Here is a 20,513-nt window from a genome sequence, read left to right as displayed (position 1 = left end):
TCCAGATGTCCCAGTCTGCATTCTAATTGCTCGAGTCTGCTCCTCTGACTTCCTATTGCGTTGTCTAATTCTGTAATTTCATTGTTAATTTTTTGGATTTCTACATGCTGTCTCTCTACGGATTCTTGCAACTTATTAATTTTTCCACTATGTTCTTGAATAACCTTTTTGAGTTCTTCAACAGTTTTATCAGTGTGTTCCTTGGCTTTTTCTGCAGTTTGCCGTATTTCGTTTCTGATGTCTTGAAGCATTCTGTAAATTAGTGTTTTATATTCTGTATCTGATAATTCCAGGATTGTATCTTCATTTGGGAAAGATTTTGATTCTTTTGTTTGGCGGGTTGTAGAAGCTGTCACGGTCTGCTTCTTTATGTGGTTTGATATGGACTGCTGTCTCCGAGCCATCACTGGGAAACTAGTTTTTCCAGAAAATCCGCTAAAAAAAAATGCAGTCAGAGCCCTATCAGAATTGCCTTTGGATTATAACCGCCACCTTGTTCCCTGTAAGGATGAAAGTCTGAGATTTGGATCATATATGCTTGGCTGTAGCTGGTTCTGTGTTTTTAGTTCCATTAGGGGTGGATTTTTGGTCCCTGGGTTTTTTTTTTTGTTGTTGTTCCTTTTCTCAGGCCGAAAGAGTGGGTTAGGAAAAGACCAAAAGAAAAAAAAAAAAGGAGGAAAAGCAAAGCCGCCACGGAGCCGGCGCCGTTCTCCCTCTGGCTCAGGCAATTCCAATGTTAATGAAGCTGCGTGGGGAGGGTGGGGGAGGGATCAGAGAGATAGGAGAGTAGCACCTCAGAATATAGCCAGAGTTGCTTGTCTTGCTTGGAATGACTATTATATCTGAGATTCACACGGGGCGTGTCGCCTGTGTGTGCTGGCTGTGTGGAGATTGCCCCCTGGGGATCTGGCCCTCTGAAGCCACCCACTGCCAGTCCAAATCCTAGCGTCAAGGTTCCCCTGCTGGGACGCTTTACTCCCGGCTCCAAACTCAGTTGCTGCCTCCCGGGGACTTCTCGTCCCGCCAGCTGCGTTGCTGCGCCGCTCCTGCATACTGGCTGGGCCCCCTCCAGGGGTTAGTTCAGGGGAGTGGAGCAGCTCTCCGTGCTTGTGCTGTGCCAGTGCCCAGTCAAAATCCCGGCGGCACGATTCCCCGGCTGGGACGCTGCTCTCCCAGCTCCAAGACCAGTCACTGTCTCCCAGGGACTTCTCCCACCGGCTGTGTCGCCGCGCCGCCTCCGCGAACCGGTCAGGCCCCCCCCGGGGTGAGTTCGGGGAGTAGGGCTGGGCCCCTTGTTTGCACCGTCAGCTCTCCTGGGCTGTGCCCTAAATCGGGCGCCAAAGGTTACCTGACTGGGACGCTGGCTCCAGGCTCCGAAAACAATCGCTGCTTCCCCGTATTTGTTCGTTTTCCGTCTCTAAATCTGTGTTTGTTGTTCAGGGTTCGTAGATTGTTATGTACTTGATCGATTCACTTGTTTTTCTGAGTCTTTGTTGCAAGAGGGATCCGAGGTAGTGTCTACCTAGTCCGCCATCTTGGCCCCGCCTCCTCCAATTTTTTAAATAAGTCACCCCATTGCCTTCTTGCCTGCATGTTTTCTGCCGAGTAGTCCAAGTTTATTCTTATTGACTCTCCTTTGTAGGTGACTTTTTGTTTATCCCTAGCTGCTCTTAAAATTCTCTCTTTATCTTTGGTTTTGGCAAGTTTGATTATATCTTGGTGACTTTCTTTTAACATCTACCTTATGTGGAGTTCGATGGGCATCTTGGATAGATATCTTCTCATCTTTCACGATATCAGAGAAGTTTTCTGCCCACAAATTTTCAACAATTCTCTCTGTATTTTCTGTTATCCCTCCCTGTTCTGGTACTCCAATCACTTGTAGGTTATTTCTCTTGATAGAGTCCCACATGGTTCTTAAGGTTTCTTCATTTTTTAAAATTCTTTTATCTGATTTTTCTTCAGATATATTACTGTCATTTGATTTATCTTCAATCTCATCAATTCTGCCTTCCACTTGCTCAATTCTGCTCTTCTGACTTTCTATTGAGTTGTCTAATGCTGTAATTTTATTGTTAATCTTCTGAATTTCTGATTGCTGTCTATGGATTTTTCCAGATTATTAAGTTTTTCATTATGTTCCTTAATAATCTTTTTAATTTCTTCAATTGCTTCATCTGTGTGTTCCTTGGCTTGTTCTGTGCAGTGCCTCATTTCCTTCCAGATGTCTTGAAGGGTTCTATTAATCTTTTTTATTCTGCATCCAGTAATTCCAGGAATGCACTCTCATCTAGAAGATCCCTTTATTCTTTGTTTTGAGAGCTTGTTGAGGTAATAGTGGTCTGTTTCTTTATGTGGCTTGATATCGACTGTTGTTTCCGAGCCATCTATAAGGTATTGTATTAGTTTATTTTATGTTTGCTTACTGTATTGTAGCTTCTTGCTTTGTTTTGTTTTGATATGCCCAAATCTGTTGCTTGAGTGAGCTAGCTTGATTATTTTCGCCTTTGGAGCTCTGACGTCTTGTCGCCAGATGGCTAGAGCTGTTATCAGGTAAATCAGTCTAGGAGTCCATTCACTTTTCTTGTATGAATTCAGCTCAGGTGTCCAGGTAGCTGATCATCAAGTGTGTGGTACAAGCTCTGTCCTACAGTCTTAGAGGGGCAGGGGTGATTGGTGTAGGTACCGGTATCTGGTTGCAGCAGGGGGTCACACTCTGAACAAGGGATGGGGCTGAGAATCATCCCCCACGTGTCTCTGAGGAAAGCGTTCCCTGATCCCTAGAGCATACAGGTGGGTGTGTTCTGCAGATGGACCGTGGGCACCCAATGTTTTTGGTTGCAGGGACTGGGAGATACCAGTCATCCTTGGACTCGTCATGGGTGGCTGGGTGACCTGACTGGAGCTACCAGTCCTTACGCCCCTGATGTGGACCCTGATTAATAGTCAAACAATGTCAAACATCAAACACCCAACTCTCCGCCGCACAGCTGAAATGGTTGTAGTCTGTCAATAAGGGCCTATTCTCCTGAAATAGGCCCACACAGGTCCATGTAGTGGGGAAAGTTACTCAAAGTCCACAGACCATTTATGCCTGGACAGGAGCCACCTCTGTCCTGACCTCCCCCAATTAGTCGATCTGGCAAGTTATCCTTTCCCCCATTTGCAAATTTTTTCTTTTTCCAAGGCCGGGAGGATGGCTTAGGCACTCACCAAGGCCTATCTCAGGCCCAGGGAATTCAGCCACTGAAGCCGGCTTGGGGGTGGGTGGGGGGTGCATGGTAAAATATACACAAGTGCTTAGCTTTTGCCAAGAGTGCTGTTCTTCTCAGGCTCTGGAGGTGTGAGTAGGCTGTGTGGCTGGCTGCTTTTCCGTGAGGAAACCGTGGCTGAACGCTAGTACCTGCCTGCCGCCACCACTCTGGGAATGGTGCCTGAGGGCTCCCTGCGATTTAGGTCCAGTAACTTCTTTCTGCTCTTGAACCATCTCCCCCCCCCCCCCCCCCCGCTTCTCAATTCATTTTCTAAGCTTGCCTTTGATGCCCAGGGCTCCTAGCTTGTCATAAATATACTCATTTCACTTGTTTTTTCAGATCTTTGTTGTAAGAGGGCTAGCCGGAAGCATCTATCTATTCTCCCATCTTGGCTCCATCCTCCATTTCATTTTTTGATGACTTCCAATTTTCCTAAATTCATACTTTGCACATTCTACTCAATAGATGTTTGCAGCTGTTTCTTCTCATTTTGAGTTGTGCCACATCTGCAAATGAAAGCCCCAAAAGCTTTACTCTATCCATGTCATTAAGTTTGACTCTACTTTGAGGAGGCGCATCTTCCCTAGTCATATTCTGAGTATCTTCCAACCTGAGGGTCTCGTCTTACAGCACAATGTCAGACAATGTTCTGATGCTATTCATAAGATGTTCATTGGCCACTTTTCTCAGACATAGTTTGCCAGATCCTTCTTCCAAGTCTTTCCTAGTCTTGAAGTTTCACTGAAACCTGACCACCATGGGTAACCCTGCCAGTATTTGAAATACCGGTGGCATAGCTTCCAGCATCACAGCAACTCGGAAGCCACAACAGTACGACAGACTGACAGATCAGTTAATACCTAACATGTATCAAGGTATTCAATTCTCACACAAGAACTGTGAGGTAGATATTACTAATGTTCCCATTTTACAGATAAGGGAAAAAAAAGGTTGAGAGGTTAAGTACGTATGTTTAATTAATACATATTCAAGTATACCATCCTTAATTAGTAGATTATTTTTCTTTACAGTTACTGTCCTGATCCTATTTTGCTTTTTCATGGTCTTACATTCCCTTTACCTCATTTCTTCATCTGATTGAAATGTATTCTATTGGGATGAATTGTATGTACCAATAAGGGCAACCTTAAATCTTGTTTTAGATCTAAGTAAGGTGTAGAATAGTTAATCACTCAGTTTATATCTTTATGTGATGTAAAGTCCTTAATGACTAATTTATGTGTAATTTCCAGAACAATTTCATTTAAATGTTTTTAGTTACATAGGGTCACTATGAGTTGGAACTGACTTGATAGCACCTAACAATACAAGCTACTATAAAAATATTGTAATAATTCTTAGTTTGTTGGTTGTTAATCCAGTTAGAATGGAAGTGTCCTCCTCTTAAAAATACACAGTATAATCCAGCGTACACAATAATCAGTGCATATTTTTCCTCTTTAAAACTATTGCAAAATAGTTTGTTAGAAATCTTCAGTGTTTATGGCGCTACTTTGCACAAATGCAACAATGTATAAAGTCACATGTTTTATAAATCTCAACTATCAATCATAAAAAAAATAATAATCAACCATGCTAAAAAATAGACTTGTTTCTGACAGCTCCATAAAACTTATATTAAACTGTTGTCATATGAATAGACAAAGTTTTGCTGGCAAAAACATAGGAAAAAAATGTGCTACAGGTATGTGTCAGGTAGTTCATTAATAAAAATATAATTAATGCTATTTTTCTGGATTTTGTTATGATCACAGTATTTGTTCTTTTTTTAATTTGTAATTTGTTATGGTTTCTTTCCTCGTTCTAAATAAATATTCTCTTTCTTTCTTAATTTTATATTCTTTATTTCTTCTAGAGTGCCCTGAAAATTATATAAACTTTATTCTCTACCATATAACCTGGATCCTCCCCTGACTCTACTTTTTGATCATCTAGCATTATTGTTACGAAGATAAAATGAAATAGTATATTTTAAAGAACCTTGAAAAGTAAAAAGCTCTATAGTACTGAAAAGTGTTGATATTTCATTACCTTATGACTCATTTCCACTTAAAGCTTCCACATGTGGTAGAGACTTTCATAAATTGGTTTTTCATTTGCAGCTCAAAATGGAATGTGTTTTTGTGCGTGTGTGTATTATATTCAGTTATGAAGCATTACTACTGAGTTATGTGGCATCCCAGAAAAAGAATAGGAGGTAAGTTCTGTGCACTGAAGAGGTTTAGGAATTCCCGAAGATCTTCTTCAGATGCACATTTATTCCTTTGTTGAACATGTACCATGAGCCAAACAATATCTTATGTAATGAGTCAGAAACAGATCCTACCTTGTGATGGTTAAGACTGTGTGTCACCTTGGCTGGACCATGATTCTCAGTGTTTTGGCAGTTGTATAATGTTGTGATCACTTCCCTGTTGAGATTTGCTACATGATCACCCCCATGATAGGATCTGTCATGAATGGTACTGGTAGAGGCGGGGCCTGTAGTGGCTCACCGCCCCCTCAGCCTTCAACTCTCTACCCTCTACCACCTAGCTCTTCCATCTCTCCTTGCCAGGACTTTTGCTTGTTCTGAATCCTGCAGCTGGCTCCTGTTCATCTGACTTCTGGTTCTTTGGACTTGAGCTAGCAACTTACCTGCAGTCTTGCCTGCTGATCCTGGGATTCACCAATCTTCACAGCCTGTAAGCAGTAGCCTTGCTCTCTGGCCTGCCAATCTTGCGTTCACCATCCCTGTGGCTACATGAATCAGGAGAAGCCTCTTTTCTGACCCACAGACTTGGGACATTACAGCCTCTACAACCTTGTGAGCCATTTCCTTGATATAAATCTCTCTCTCTATATATATACATTTATACACTTTACTGGTTTGCTTCTCTAGAGAACCCAGCCTAAGACACTACCTTTAAGATAGTTTCAGTGATGGCATTAATCCTTTGGAATAAACGTGATTTTTGAAAATTTCAAAAGTCATTTGGAAGTAATGGGAAAGATGCGTTGAGTAAACTTGGATACTCATGTTTGAGGCTATAAATAAAAAATGACTAAGATGAGATTATTTTGTCTCGTATGGCCCATACAGCAGTTCTGAATGCAACTTTCAAAATATTTGTTTGTAATAATCACTTATGGATTTATTGTCATATTGTGTGTTCAGTATGATTTGGAGACTTGCTTATGCACATACTTTCAGTAAAGAGAAATCCAATGGAGTTCTATTTTCACAAGTTACATTTTTTTAAAAGTCAGAAATTCACCAAGGCATACTTTGTTTAAACAACAAACCATAAAATCAATTTTTGAAATTGTGAACCCACAAACAGGCTGGTGAGAGCACTACTTCCAGTGAGGCAGAGCATCAGCTTGTATGGACAAAATCATTAATTAACACTACATAATTAAAGCTTCATTCATGTCAATGAAAAATGGTAACTGGTTTGCAATTTCAGTCCAACTGTCAGGATTTCTTCTGCTTTCTTGAAGTTAAAATTCTACTTATGAAGATGTATAAATGAAACACATGTTATTAATAAAATGTCTAATCAATGAAGTTATTTATTTACCTGTCTTACTGGAACCCAATAGCATTACTAAATTTAAATGTAAATTGAATCTCCTTGAATATCTATTCCTTTTGCTTAGATTGACTTTAGTTTTACTTATTATGGAAGTCAGCCAAGTTTAATTCCTCCATTGCTGTTCCTGGATTGAATTCACGGGCTTCTGTCCCATCAGCTCAAAGGAGAACAAGTCTCAGTACTGTATGTTCTAAAACAATCTTTACAGGCATATATATGTATATATAAAATATTATATATACATATACACATACATACACACACATACATGTACACATATAAAATCAGGCCTCCCTTTTCTTGTGCACAAAGATACACTCTGAACAAAGAGTCTATTCCTATAACTTAGAGTATCTAGGACTAATCATTTTCCTTTATAATAGGATCCCTAGTGGTGCAGTGCTTAAAGCACTCAGCTGCTAACCAAAAGGTCAACAGGTGAACCTACCAGCTGTTTCACAGGAGAAAGATGTGGCAGTCTGCTTCGATAAAGATTTACAGCCTTGGAAGCCCTATGCGGTCGTTATGAGTCGGAATCAGCTCAGTGCAGTGCATTTTGGTTTCATTGCATATTTACTAGGAAAGTTGTGTGGATACATTATTCATTATAACTAGCTATTTTTTTCAAAATTTATTTGCATTCTACATCATTCCACAAAAATTGAGAAGACTTACTAAAAAGGAATTACAATCCAATAGATGAACATAGAATAGAAAAGCCAAGACCAGGAGGAAAAAGCAAACTTGCAGAACCTAATAACTGACCTTGCAAACTGTGTAGAATCACCACAGCAAGGACTGTACAAAGCACTAGGAGGAACCCGGGGACTTGAGTCTGTATTCAAGTCCACGTACTCTAATTAAACCAAATTCTTCAGACTGGGATTGAGTTGATTTTCAATTAAATTAATTAACATTCCTTGAGCACTTTCTAGACGTTAGGAGCTGTGCTCAGCAATGGAAGAGTCAGAACTTTGTAAGATGATGTCTACCTGCCATTTAGTGGTCAAAACAGGCATGTTCACAGCTGAGTCCATCAAAGCAGAACAAAGCAGAACGGGTTAAATAATACAACCAGATGTATAAATAGTGAACTGGGGGTAAAATCAATTCCAACTTGGAATCAGGAAGGACTTTTGAAAAAGGTAATATCTGAGCTAAGCCTTAAAGATAGAATTTTGACAGGCAGACAAGGAAGGACAGTGGCATTCCAAGCTGAGGAAACAGCCCAACCCATGTTGTTGCCCACTGTGCAGTGGAGTAATGACTCTTCCTCCACACTTTCTGTATTTATTCCCAACTCCAAGGCTCTTCCCCTGTCCGGTTCCTACCTCCCCCATAAATCCTTCATCTCTTCTAGCCTACTTCTTGAGCCATGCAACCTCTGGTTCATTATGTCTAACTTTTGTTTTGATAACTAAAAATACAGACTGTATGCTCATCTTTAACATAGGTTTCACTGGGGCCACAAAGCCACCTGACAAAGACGGCAGGGACCTTGTCTATTTTCTTTCTCTTTTTTTTTTTATCCCCAACTATGATGCATTAACACATGCTTTAAATTTAAATGTTCCTTAATAAATGCCCCAGTTTTCCCACCTTTCACATCATTTTCCACACTACAACCCCTCCTTTTTTCCCCACTGCTCTTAAATTAAAACCCATACTGCTCTACCTGGCTTATAAAGCTGTGCGTAATCTTCCCTTGCTTAGCTCTCCAGCTTTATACCTCACTGTCTCTGCCCTGGCCATAGAGTTCCTCCAATCATCTTTTATTTCAAGGCCCTTTTTCAGTCTTTCATTATCATCTTTTAGAGCATCAATCAAGCTTACCTACAGACATCAAATTTCATTGTCCTGAAAGTTCCTATTTCCTTCCTACTTTTCAAATACCTGATAAATTGCAGCGGCTAGTATATTCCCTTTCACCAGCATACCATCCTACTTCATCACTAGTGGAAGTTTTAAGAACTGGACCACCAACTGGAACCAGAAGCTATCTGTACTCTACTGTCAGAGATGGGGTTTTCATTGTCAGCCATATGGAAACTTAGCTCCAAAACTCCATCTTATCATTTGCTTTCTCTGAAAACACTTGGTATCAACTGTTGCAGGTAGGATTTTATAGAAAGCAGACTTCGAGATGAAGTTTAGTATTGAGCATATTTATAAGGACTGCCCTTGGGATCAATACCTCTGAAAGAGAAGGAAAGGAAGCAGGATTGGGCATAGGTCAATTTGTGACACAGGCCTGATATTCTCAGCCAACCCCACGGGAAGCCTCAGTGCTAAAATGGCCCTCGATATTATCCTTCATTGGGTAGACATGGTTGTGCCTTCATACTCCTGCCTTGATCAGTTATTTGATCTCGGTCCTTGCTTTATTCAGTTATTTTCTCAAATGTCACTTTCCCCCTGTATAAAATGGCTCTTTAATTTTTCCCTTATCCTTCTTTTCTTCATAACACTTACCTAATGGTATCTTCTGTTATTAATTATTTCTCACCACAACTAAACTATAAGTTCCACAAAGGCAGTGACTTTTGTCATTTACCCTATATCTAGAACAGTCTAGAACAGTGCCAACCACATAGTATCACTCTACAAAAATATATTGAATCGAGTAATTAATAAAATCCGGTCCTCAGAGGTAAAGAACGAATCAGACACCAAAAGAAAAGCTTAGATGAGGGACCCTGAGAAAGAGAGACAGTACCTTGAGTTTGAATGGGTTTCTTTATTGCTGCTTAAAATCCTGCATGAGGCCAAGCTGTATCACCTGCCCTTGGATTCTGCAAGATGCATATACTCATATCCTTTCAAGGATATGAGTAACCCCTTTTTATTTAAGATGGTTTTCATGAATTTAAGTATTTTGCAACCAAAGTGACCCTGTCAAAGACAACTGGGAAAATAGGAGGCCAGACTGTGATAACGGAGTTTAGATTTTGTTCAGTAGAATAGGGTGGCCCATGGAAGTCTTGGGCAAGGATGGGCTTTGCGAAGATTATTAGCAGCATTCACTAATCCAGCATTCATTCAACTAACACTTTCTGAGAAATTTCAATCCATTTTGCTAAATGCTGTGTATAATTGGGTCCGTGTCCTCAAGAAAATAGGCAATGAACAAATATACACTCCAATAATATATAATTACAAACTTTGCCAATGGGAGAAAGACTTCAATTAGGACCTGTGCTTGAAGGCTATAGACCTGGGAAGAAGTAACCTTAGTTCAGGCTGTGGGGAATGGCAGAGGTAGGCAAACAGGATGGAAATAAGGCAAGATACATTTTGGAAGTAAAATGGCAAGTTTTTGTGACCAGCTTTGTGACTAATGGGAGTAAGATCATAATCTCAAACCTCAGTGACCTGAAAAACCAGGAAAATTCCATGGCAATATAGAAGTCTGGAAGAAGAGATAGGAAAAGTGATTAGTTTGGTTATGGATATTTTGAATTTCAGATACACACAGGACATCTGGGGGGAGATGATAGAAGAAAAGATCTAAATAATAATAATAATAAAAATCTATTGCCGTGGAGTCAATTCTGACTCATAGTGACCCTGAAGGACAGAGTAGAACTCCCATAGGGTTTCCAAGGAGCGGCTGGTAGATTTGAACTGCCGACCTTTTGGTTAGCAGCCTGAGCTCTTAACCACTGAGCCACCAGGGCTCCAAATAAATATTATTATTAAATAATAATAATCAAATAAAAACAAACCTTTAGTAACACACTTAGGTTTGGGGAGGCAGAAAAGGCCCTTGTCAATTCACTTAATTGCACTGTAGCTCAGCTTCACTGAACTGCTACCATTACAGGACTTGGAGGAGGGTTAAAGAAACTGGTAAGTCAGATACAAGTAAAGCTTTCTAAGAAATACCATCAAATGATGCAGCAAGGTCATAGAAAATGAGGGTCGAGCAAGAGCACCTAGATGCTGCCATTAGGTGGTTGTGGATGAGCTGAAACATCAGGGAGAGATTAATTTTTCTCTTGTTGAATTCAAGGTCAAGAATATAACATTATTTACTTTGTATCCCTACTACACAGCCATGTCTTGCACATGAGAGGTACTCAATGCCTTCTGATGGATAGGATGCATGAAGGAATGGTAATCTCCGTTCTATCCCTTTGTGAACATCTCACTTATTCCATTCACCGTTACCTCTGCCCTGGTAGATTTTCCTAGCTCTGCAGATACACAAACTATAGTAGGTGGTCAGTTATGCTTGTAGAAGATGTGGGCTATCCAAGAACTGTATATGCAATAAGTAGCGTACAATGGTTAACTAAAATTTACTTAAGAATATACATATTCCTCTAAAATAATTTATATTAAAAAAATATGAGGGTGATTTCTTTGCCCCAGAAAAACAGAATAGGAATCAAACAGGCACAAGTACATCTTTAATCTTTAAAAAGCACTTATGACTGTTAGTAAGTCAGACTTGTGGGTATTACAAGCTTTAATACGTTTTTTCCTCATAAACTGGGGGCTGTTTCCCCTGCAGGAAAGCTCAGGTTATCTCACATGCAGTTACAGAAAGATCCTTCTGGAGCAGCTATTATTCTTGCAGGGGAACAGGGCTTCTGAGAGAAGGCAGTTTGGAGGAAGTGGCCACTGTGGTGAAGTCTTTCGCAACAAATTCTGGCAAAGAAGACATGTTTCCCATATACCTCAAACAAAAAGAAGCATGAAGCATGAAATCCACTTCTTCTGATCTGCCCTTAGAATAGCCATGGGTTCTGATTATATACACTTAGACTTACAGTGGGTAGTAGCTAAGGGATTGTTTGAGAAGGTGGACTAGCTTGTGGCTCTGTTCCCTGTAATGTTCTAATAATTAGAGGCTCATTTTATGCTCAGGGTTATTTTCCCACCTGGGAATGTACATGTTTATCCATTCAATTTTTAAAAATTTTTATTTGTTCATCGGAGTTTTAATGGATCATGCAAAGTAAGGATCTGATGGTAACTTCCAAATTGTTAAGTGTTTTCCTAGATATATCTGACATTTCACCTGCTTTGCCCTACATAGGTTTCAATCTTACAGCTCACTTCTCCACAAAGATAAAAATTTCAGATACTCAGTGATTGATGAAAGTACCCAGCAACTTAGTAAAGATGGCTGCCCCGTTCCAAAGGCTGCAAGGGACATACTTACCTATCCCTGGTCAGGTAGGGTTTAGTGCGGGAAACAGAAACCATTCTAGATATTTCAAGCAGGGAAGGATTTAATGCAGGGAATTGGGTACTTAAAATATTTCTAGGCAGAAACAGAAATCAGGGGCCCACCAGTGGACAGTTTAGATTTCAAGATTACACCCCCTCACTTGTACTTCAGAGATCAGGAAGCCACTCTTACAAACATGTCATCCCAACTGCCTCACACCCACAAAGCTGGTGACTAGACACTAGAAATTGTCATTTGCTACTGAAGACACATCTATCCAACTTTTCTAACCAACAAGCACAGCAGCAGGATGGCCTTTACGTCACCTCCAATTCCAAATCTCATGTGAGTGCATTTTATTTGCAGAATCTAAAGCAAATCCACAGCCATAGCTGAAAAGGAGTCTGGAAACTGTAGATCCTACAATAAAACCCCAAACCAAGCCCATTTCCATCGAGTCAATTCCAACTCATAGTGCCGTATAGGGAAGAGTAGAACTGCCCTGTAGGGCTTCCTAGGCTATAATCTTCATGGAAACAGACTGCGACATCTTTCTTCCATGGAGCCTCTCATGGGTCAGAAATGCCTACCTCTCAGTTTGTAGTTGAGCACTTAACCATTGAACCACCAAGACTCCTTTAAAATAACCCTATCTGTTGGATAGTATGAACCTAGGATGATACCCGAAAAGACCCAGGCGCTGTGCTATGCACCACTTCTTAAGAACTGTGACTACTTAGGGAGGCAGGATGCTTAACAACTATTTAGGAACTACATGACTCCAACAATACAGGAGAAAATACAAAGAAGGGACAGGAATGATGCTAAATTCCAATATATCATACCCAGCATATCACCTAACCTTACAAGCCAGAAAAGTAACATTTCCCCTGGATCCCTCTCTTCTTCCACTTTTACACTCAATCATTTCCCAACTCTACAGAACTGGGTTTTTTTCTTTTAAATTCATCCTCTTCCCTCTGGTGCAAGCATCACAATATAGTTCAGACTCTTATCATCTGTCACCTGTATCACTGGAATGGCTTCCTAACTGGGCTTCCTTCCTGGAGGCCACACTCATCACCGATTCACCTTCTTGACCGCCACTAATGTGACTTCGTGACATGCAAATATTATTACTTTTCCCTGTTAAAGGTTGTTATCTTATTTTCCATGAACCACAGAACGAAGCAAAAGCTCACACATTGGAATGGCGCATGAGGCCCCCACGGCCTGATCTCACCTGCCCCTCTAGGCTTACGTCTGATTCCCTCTGCATTCTCACACCTCTTCAAATGCCACAATTTATGCTCCATCAGCTACAAACGTCTTACAATCCTCTATACGTGTTATCCTGTCACACAATGCCATCTTTACAAATATTGTCTTTCTGCCTGGAATACCATATCCTCTTTCTCTGTTTAGGGAACTGTTTTCCCCAGTTCACATATTATTCAGAATTATTTGCAAGATACCCAAGATAATCACTCTGTGCTACTTCAGTGATTGTAGTGAGGAATTTACAAGGCCAGGAGGCAGGTACGCAATGGAACTACCACAAGATAGAATGGGCACTCAGTTCAACAGTCAAAGATTCTTCAATGGATGACGACTTTGCATTCCTCTCTCCAGTGCTCCCTGAATGTCGCTCTTTAATCATCACTTATTGTTGAAGAACATTCTAAAGAGCTCTAGTGTAATGGGCATATAGCTTCCTAATCGGAGCTGAGGGTCTTTGCCTTAACATTTGTGCTACACAGAAATTTCATGTAATCCTGGTATTCACCTTATTTATTTATTGAAGACTAGATCTTGGGGAGGAAACCCTGGTGGCATAGTAGTTAGGAGCTACGGCTGCTAACCAAGCGGTCAGCAGTTGGAATCCACCACCTGCTCCTTGGAGACTATATGAGGCAGTTCTACTCTGTCCTGTAAGGTTGCTATGAGTTGGAATCGACTTGACAGCAACGAGTCTGGTTTTTTGGGTTTTTTTTGGTCGGATATTGGGGAAGATGCTTATGATTCTTGGCAATGTCTCTCTGGTATCAAGAAATCTAGAAGCTTTAACTTAGAAAGGAACTCTCATATTGGTTGGGCAGTACTACCTAGTCATATAAGCCCCAAGAAGGATGAAATAATGTATATTATCACTGTGTATCCAACATAAATTACAATTCCAGGCATAAAAAAAAAAAGTAGGCATAAAATATGTGCTGAATGAGTGAATAAATAAATATAGAGGGTCTACAGATGGAGAGACTAGACCCTGGAGGACATCATTCTTCATAGAGGGTCAGTGAAAAAGAGGAGGACTCTCAACGAGACGGACCGACACAGTGACTGCAACAATGGGCTCAAGCATAATGATTGTGAGGATGGTGCAGGACCAGTAGTGTTTCATTCTGTTGTACATAGGATTGCTATGAGTCAGAACCAACTCGATGGCACCTAACAACAACACAGACTGAATAGATAAGAACCCAAGGATGAAATCGTTCATTTTAGGGTCAAAAGGTGACTTGTAGCTTGCAGCTCCTGTCTTTCCCGAGAATGACTGCTATTGTTTATTTTGCAATGTCAGTATCAAGATATGAAAGGGGATTGTGTAGAATGTTAAAAATGGAGAAAGGTTTGCCTTATATAAACATTTTTTAAAAACATTATGTGGTCTGAGACACCTTATCACCTATACCTATGACATATTAGGCAAAAGAAGAACCAGGAAATTTTCTAAGATTCTGGACTCAGACTAATCTCTGTTTACTACATGATCCCAGGGTTCCAGTTCTAGTAATTTCTATCCAAATGTGTTAATTTTTTGGTCACAGTATGCTGAATTCTATTTGTTTCTATGTTTATTGCCTCTTCTGTATTGTGACTTTCGTTAGGTTAGGAACCATATTTATGTGTCTTTCCAGGTTCTAGCACAAAGAATGTGTTCATTAAATGCCTACTGGATTGAATGTAAACAATTCTCTCTTTGGGTCATTAGCCCTGGTGATTCTCTTCTCAGCAAGCTGTGAGACCTCTAGATTACAGAAATAATAAAGCAGAAGTCTTTCATTTGATTTTAACCTGTTAGAAGCCTTTATCAGCTGAGGAGCTTGACACAACCGGGACTTTACTTAGTAAGCTTGGGTCTTGGTACAATTCTCTCCAACCTTATGTCTTGGCTAAGCAGAAGCTGGAACTGAGATGCTTATTATAGAAAGTGAAATAGTAGATATGAATCACTGGCTCCAAGGGCTGAGAAATCTTCTAGGGAGAAAAAAATACTCAAACTCTGTCCATCTCTAGAGTTCAGATGTATATAAAATGTAAGATGAGCCAAGGTTGTCCCAACAGAGGTTTCAGGAAAGATAGAGTAAAACCGGATAATTCACCATAAGAAAATAAAGAATCTGGCAATTCTTTCCTATTTGTAATTAATAATTTGGAGGAAGGCATTTTGAGATTATGAAACTGTCCTGTTATTCATCAAACTTTTACCCACTAGTTTTAGCATCACTGATGATTCTTGTCTGAATCAATTTTTGCTATTGAAGCATGAGAAATGGTGATTTTCCAACTTGTCCATTTCTTCCACATTAGTTGGCATTTTATTGTAAGGAAAAGCTTTTCCTTACCTGCCCTTCATTTATTATTTTTTAAATTTATCAGTACGGACACAAAGATGCTATTTTAGTCAATAAATTATACTCCATCTTTATATTTTATTTGATGCTGAAATTGCCCCAGAATTGGCCAAAGGAAGCCCTTGAAGCTGGCACTTGTGTCCTTTTGACACGTCTCCATCATTTCTGAGCACTTCTTAACCCTCTAAAACAAAAGATGTCTTTATCTAACCCGGAGTTGGCATCAATTATTTCTCCAAGAAGCCCTGGTTCATTTTTCATTTTTCAATGGCATTTAGAAATCAGTATCTGGTGCTAGGTATGCTTCTTGCTGGAAGGGTATCGTTGTTTCAAGGTGCTTTCAGCAGACACAGCTGGGAGCTCTCATGTTTTTTTTTTCTTAAACATCTCCACGTGGTCGCTATACACCTATCTATCACACAAAAAAAGTTCATACTGATACTTCTAAATAAAATCAAGCACCACAGGATTCTTCCTAGCCTTCCACCATTCCATGTTAGTACTCTCTTCTCCAGTAGTGAGAAGTCTGGCTTCCACCACACTCAATATGTTTACTTATTTGTTCACTCCTATAAAACACAGAAAGTAGGTTCAGAGTCGCAAATCCACACCCCTGTGTAAAACAATCCTAAGAGTTCAATTCTGTTCATTTGTTTTACAGTTCTTGTCTTTACACTCAGGTTAAAGAGTCAAAGACCAGGATTCAAAAGTTACTTTACTTAATCATGGATTGAATTGTGTCCCCCCAAAATATGTGTTAACTTGGTTATGCCATAATTCCCAGTATTGTGTGATTGTCCATTTTGTCATCTGATGTGATTTTCCTATGTTGTAAATCCTGTCTCTACGATGTTAATGAGGTAGGAATAGAGGCAGATACGTTAACGAGGCAGGACTCAAACTACAGGATTAGGTTGTGTTTCAAACCAATCTCTTTCGAGATATAAAAGGGAGAAGTGAGCAGGGAGACATGGGGACCTCATACCACCAAGAAACAAGAGCCAGGAGAATAGCACACCCTTTGGATCCAGGGTCCCTGTGCTGAGAAGCTCCTCGACTGGGGAAGATTGATGACAAGGACCTTCCCCCAGAGCCAACAGGGGAAGAAAGCCTTCTGCTGATGCTGGCATTCTGAATTCAGACTTCTAGCCTGTGAGAGAATAAATTTCTTTTTTTGTTGAAGCCATTCACCTGTGGTATTTCTGTTGTAGCAGCACTAGATAACTAAGACACTTGGGTTTGCTCTTTTTGTTTTTCAAAGTGGCTAAATTTGTTTGAAATAGGTTCATTTTTTCTATTTGTATTCTACTTTTGGGATCGCCGCCCCAAAATGATTCCAAAATTCAAAACCACACATGAAGGATAATTCTAGGAATTTGTCGCTACCTCTTCCTCGTCCCTCCCACCCCATTCCCACCCATCTACTGCATGTAGCCAATCTCATTGGTTTCTGGTTTATCCTTTGTGTATCTTGCCTATTTCTCCTTTTGTTCTACAAAAGGTAGCATGCATATACTCTTTTACACTTGTTTTCCACTTAATACATTCCCGAAGTCACTCGTACCAGTTCATGGTATTTTCCCTTATTCTCTTTTACAGCTGCATAATACTTCACGGGGAAACCCTGGTGGCGTAGTGGTTAAGCGCTACGGCTGCTAACCAAAAGGTCGGCAGTTCAAATCCAGCAGGCTCTCCTTGGAAACTCTATGGGGCAGTTCTACTCTGTCCTGTAGGGTCACTATGAGTCGGAATCGACTCGACGGCAGCGGGTTTAGTTTTTGGTTAATACTTCATGGTGTGGACAAGGCAGTTTATTTAACCAATTTCCCATGTATGAACATTTAGGTTTTTTGGAATGTTTTGCAATTACAAATTACGCTGCAATGATAATGTTGTACGTATGTAGTTGAACTTTATTTTCATTTACCATTCCTTTATTTTTTGCCTTTATGCATCACTTTTAGGTCTGTCTCCTGTATACAGAATTGAGTCTTGCTCTGTGAGTCAATTTCAGATAACCCCATTCACATTTATAATTGTCATTTTAGGACATAATTACTGTGTGTAGTTATGTTTCATTGTATTTTTTCTGTACAGAAGTTTTGTTCTTTTTTTAAAATTTAGGTTTGTATTTTTGCTCTAGTGGTCATATTTTTACCTGTATGTTTTATAAAGCTGCTAGTCCCTGATTTCTTATTTAACACTTTACAGCCTGGTTTGTCAGTTTTTACTGGTGACCTCCGGCTGATATCTATTGACTACAAAACAAAGAGCTTATTCCACCATCCTCTTTCCCTCCCTCTCTCCTCCCATTTTTAGTTTAATTTCTATTTGTAACTACATATAACATTTATGTATTCTATTTCCACGCTTAGTCCCACTTTTCGGCCTCAGATCTACAATATATTAAATGCTCACTGTCTTAGGCTGGGTTCTCTAGAGAAGCAAAACCAGTAAAGCATACAAATATATAGAGAGAGATTTATATCAAGGAAAAGGCTCATGCGGTTGTAGAGGCTGGAACGTCCCAAGTCCGTGGGTCAGGCTTCTCTTGATGCACACAGCCACAGGGGCTGGCAAACCCAAGATCAGCAGGTCAGAGAGCAGGGCTCTTGTTCACAGACTATGAAGATCAACGAATCCCAAGATCAGCACCCAAGACCGCAGGGAAGCTGCTACCTCAAGTCCCAAGAACCGGAGATCAGATGAACAAGAGCCAGCTGCAGGATTCAGAACAAGCAAAAGCCCCAAGATCTTACCAGAATATCCACTTATATTCAATGCAGGCCACTCACCCAATGAAACTCCCTTTCAACTGACTGGCTAATCACAACAGATCCCATCATACAGGCAATCACATAGTATCAAATCTCATCATGGAAGTGATCATACCATTATATGGCTATCAAATCACCAAGGATCATGGCCCAGCCAAGCTGACACACAACCTTAACCATTACACTCACCATCACTGTTTTTGCTAGTTCCCCCAAGTCATCTCATTAGAAACTCATTCCCTAGATTTCTCAAGAAGCCTCCACCACTCCCACCAGTTGCCATCAAGTCAACTCCAACACATGGTAACCCCACGTGTGTCAGAGAAGAACTGTGCTCCAAATGGTTTTCAATTTTTTTTTTTTTTTGCCATGCCTTTCTTCTGTGGCACCTCTGGGTGGACTCACACTTTTTGGTTAGCAGGCAAGCTCATTAATCTTTTTCCCCACCCACAGATTCCAGAAGGGTAATATTCCCTGTGTTCTTGCAAGGTGTTTTCCTTTTTTGCCAAATGCTTGTCTGAGGATATTTCAATTCAGAGTGTTGTGTTACTGTTTTCTCCTAGTGTTTGGTTTCTTGAAAAAACTTTCATCAGCTGAAATGTTTTGGTTGTTTTCTTTTTACAGTAGCTTTGTAAAGTACACTACTTTTGCCTATTCACTTCATGGATATGGTTGGCAGTTTTGTGTGGCTTATAAGACTCTGGGGTCAAGAAGACTTTGTTTTTTTGTGGAGCAAAGAGTACCATCTAACTAGGATGAAACCTGTTTAATAGACTTACTTTGTCAGGGGGAGGGGCTATATACCCCTCTCTTTTGGTGGTTCTCACTTCTTTCAAAGGATCCAAAATTTCCCCTTTTGCTTTTTTTCCCTTCACCACCCATAATCCAAAGAGCACCTCACCCTTCCTTTTAACCCTCTTCTCTCCCCAAAGAAATGCCTTTCCAAGACTGTCATGTGGAGTCCATGAAATTTTAAGCCCTTTTCCTTTGATCAGTATCTACCAGGATTCTTCTCAGTAGTTTCAGAGGGTAGACTTTTTGTTAACTCACCCTTAGGTCCTCTACTCCCGTTTTCTTCTCTGTGCAGTTTTTCCAGACCTCTCAAGGCACCCATTGCTCTACCCAAAGGCTTACAGCAAAAGTTCAAAAATTAGCTTTGCTGGAACTTGGTTTTGTATTTATTTTAACTTAATTTGAAGGTTGTAATTGTTCTCCGTCTTCTTTGTTATGCTGAAGGTGTGGAATATGTCTAGTTTTATTTGCTCTTGTTGTTCTGTATAGCTTCTGGATGATGTGTAAAGAAATTTGGTTTTTGGTGGCTTCCATTATCTTTAGGGAACTAGGTTCCAAATTTTTCATTCCTCGGTAAACTGATCTTACGGACCCCTCTGTGATTCAACAGATTAAAGGATGGCAGTATAGCTGGAAGGGGCCATAAACTTGTCACTATACACCATTTCCACTTGATTGTGGCACTGCTGAGCATGCTTGACTTTATGAATTTGGTGGATCAAGTAACACCCAATTCCAATTTAGGATGGTCATTTTCTATTAAGGCCTAATCTCTATCCTAGAGCTGTTTCTCGAAAGAATTTATGTACCTAAATCCCAGGGACTGTGACTGTGATCTTCACACCAGAGACTGAACATGCTTTATACACCCATCACTAGTGACAGACGTTACAAGTACCCTGGATCTACTGCGTTAAAGGTTGTGAAGTCCACAGCTGTTCGCTGATGTGTTTACCCAGGGTCGCTACTCAAAACTCATTAACTTCTGATGACTCGGCAAATAGGTCAGTGGAGCTTTTCCTAATGTGTTTCTGTTCATTCAGACCATGGCTTACTAGAGATCTTTTTTTTCTGAGAATATATGTCGTTTTAATTAAAAAAAAAAAAAAAAAAACTATATCATTATAACGGGGCTAGAATGACAAGTAATTTTAAAGTGTAATTCATCCCCTTAGTTTTTTGTATATCCTTCCAGAATTTTGTGTGCAAATATAAACCCATTGCCGTTGAGTCGATTCTGACTCATAGCAACCCTATAGGACAGAGTAAAACAGCCC

Source organism: Loxodonta africana, chromosome 13 (genome assembly GCF_030014295.1).
Source record: "Loxodonta africana isolate mLoxAfr1 chromosome 13, mLoxAfr1.hap2, whole genome shotgun sequence".
NCBI lineage: Eukaryota > Metazoa > Chordata > Mammalia > Proboscidea > Elephantidae > Loxodonta > Loxodonta africana.
The sequence above is the reverse complement of the archived record's forward strand: the minus strand, read 5'-3'. Positions refer to the sequence as shown.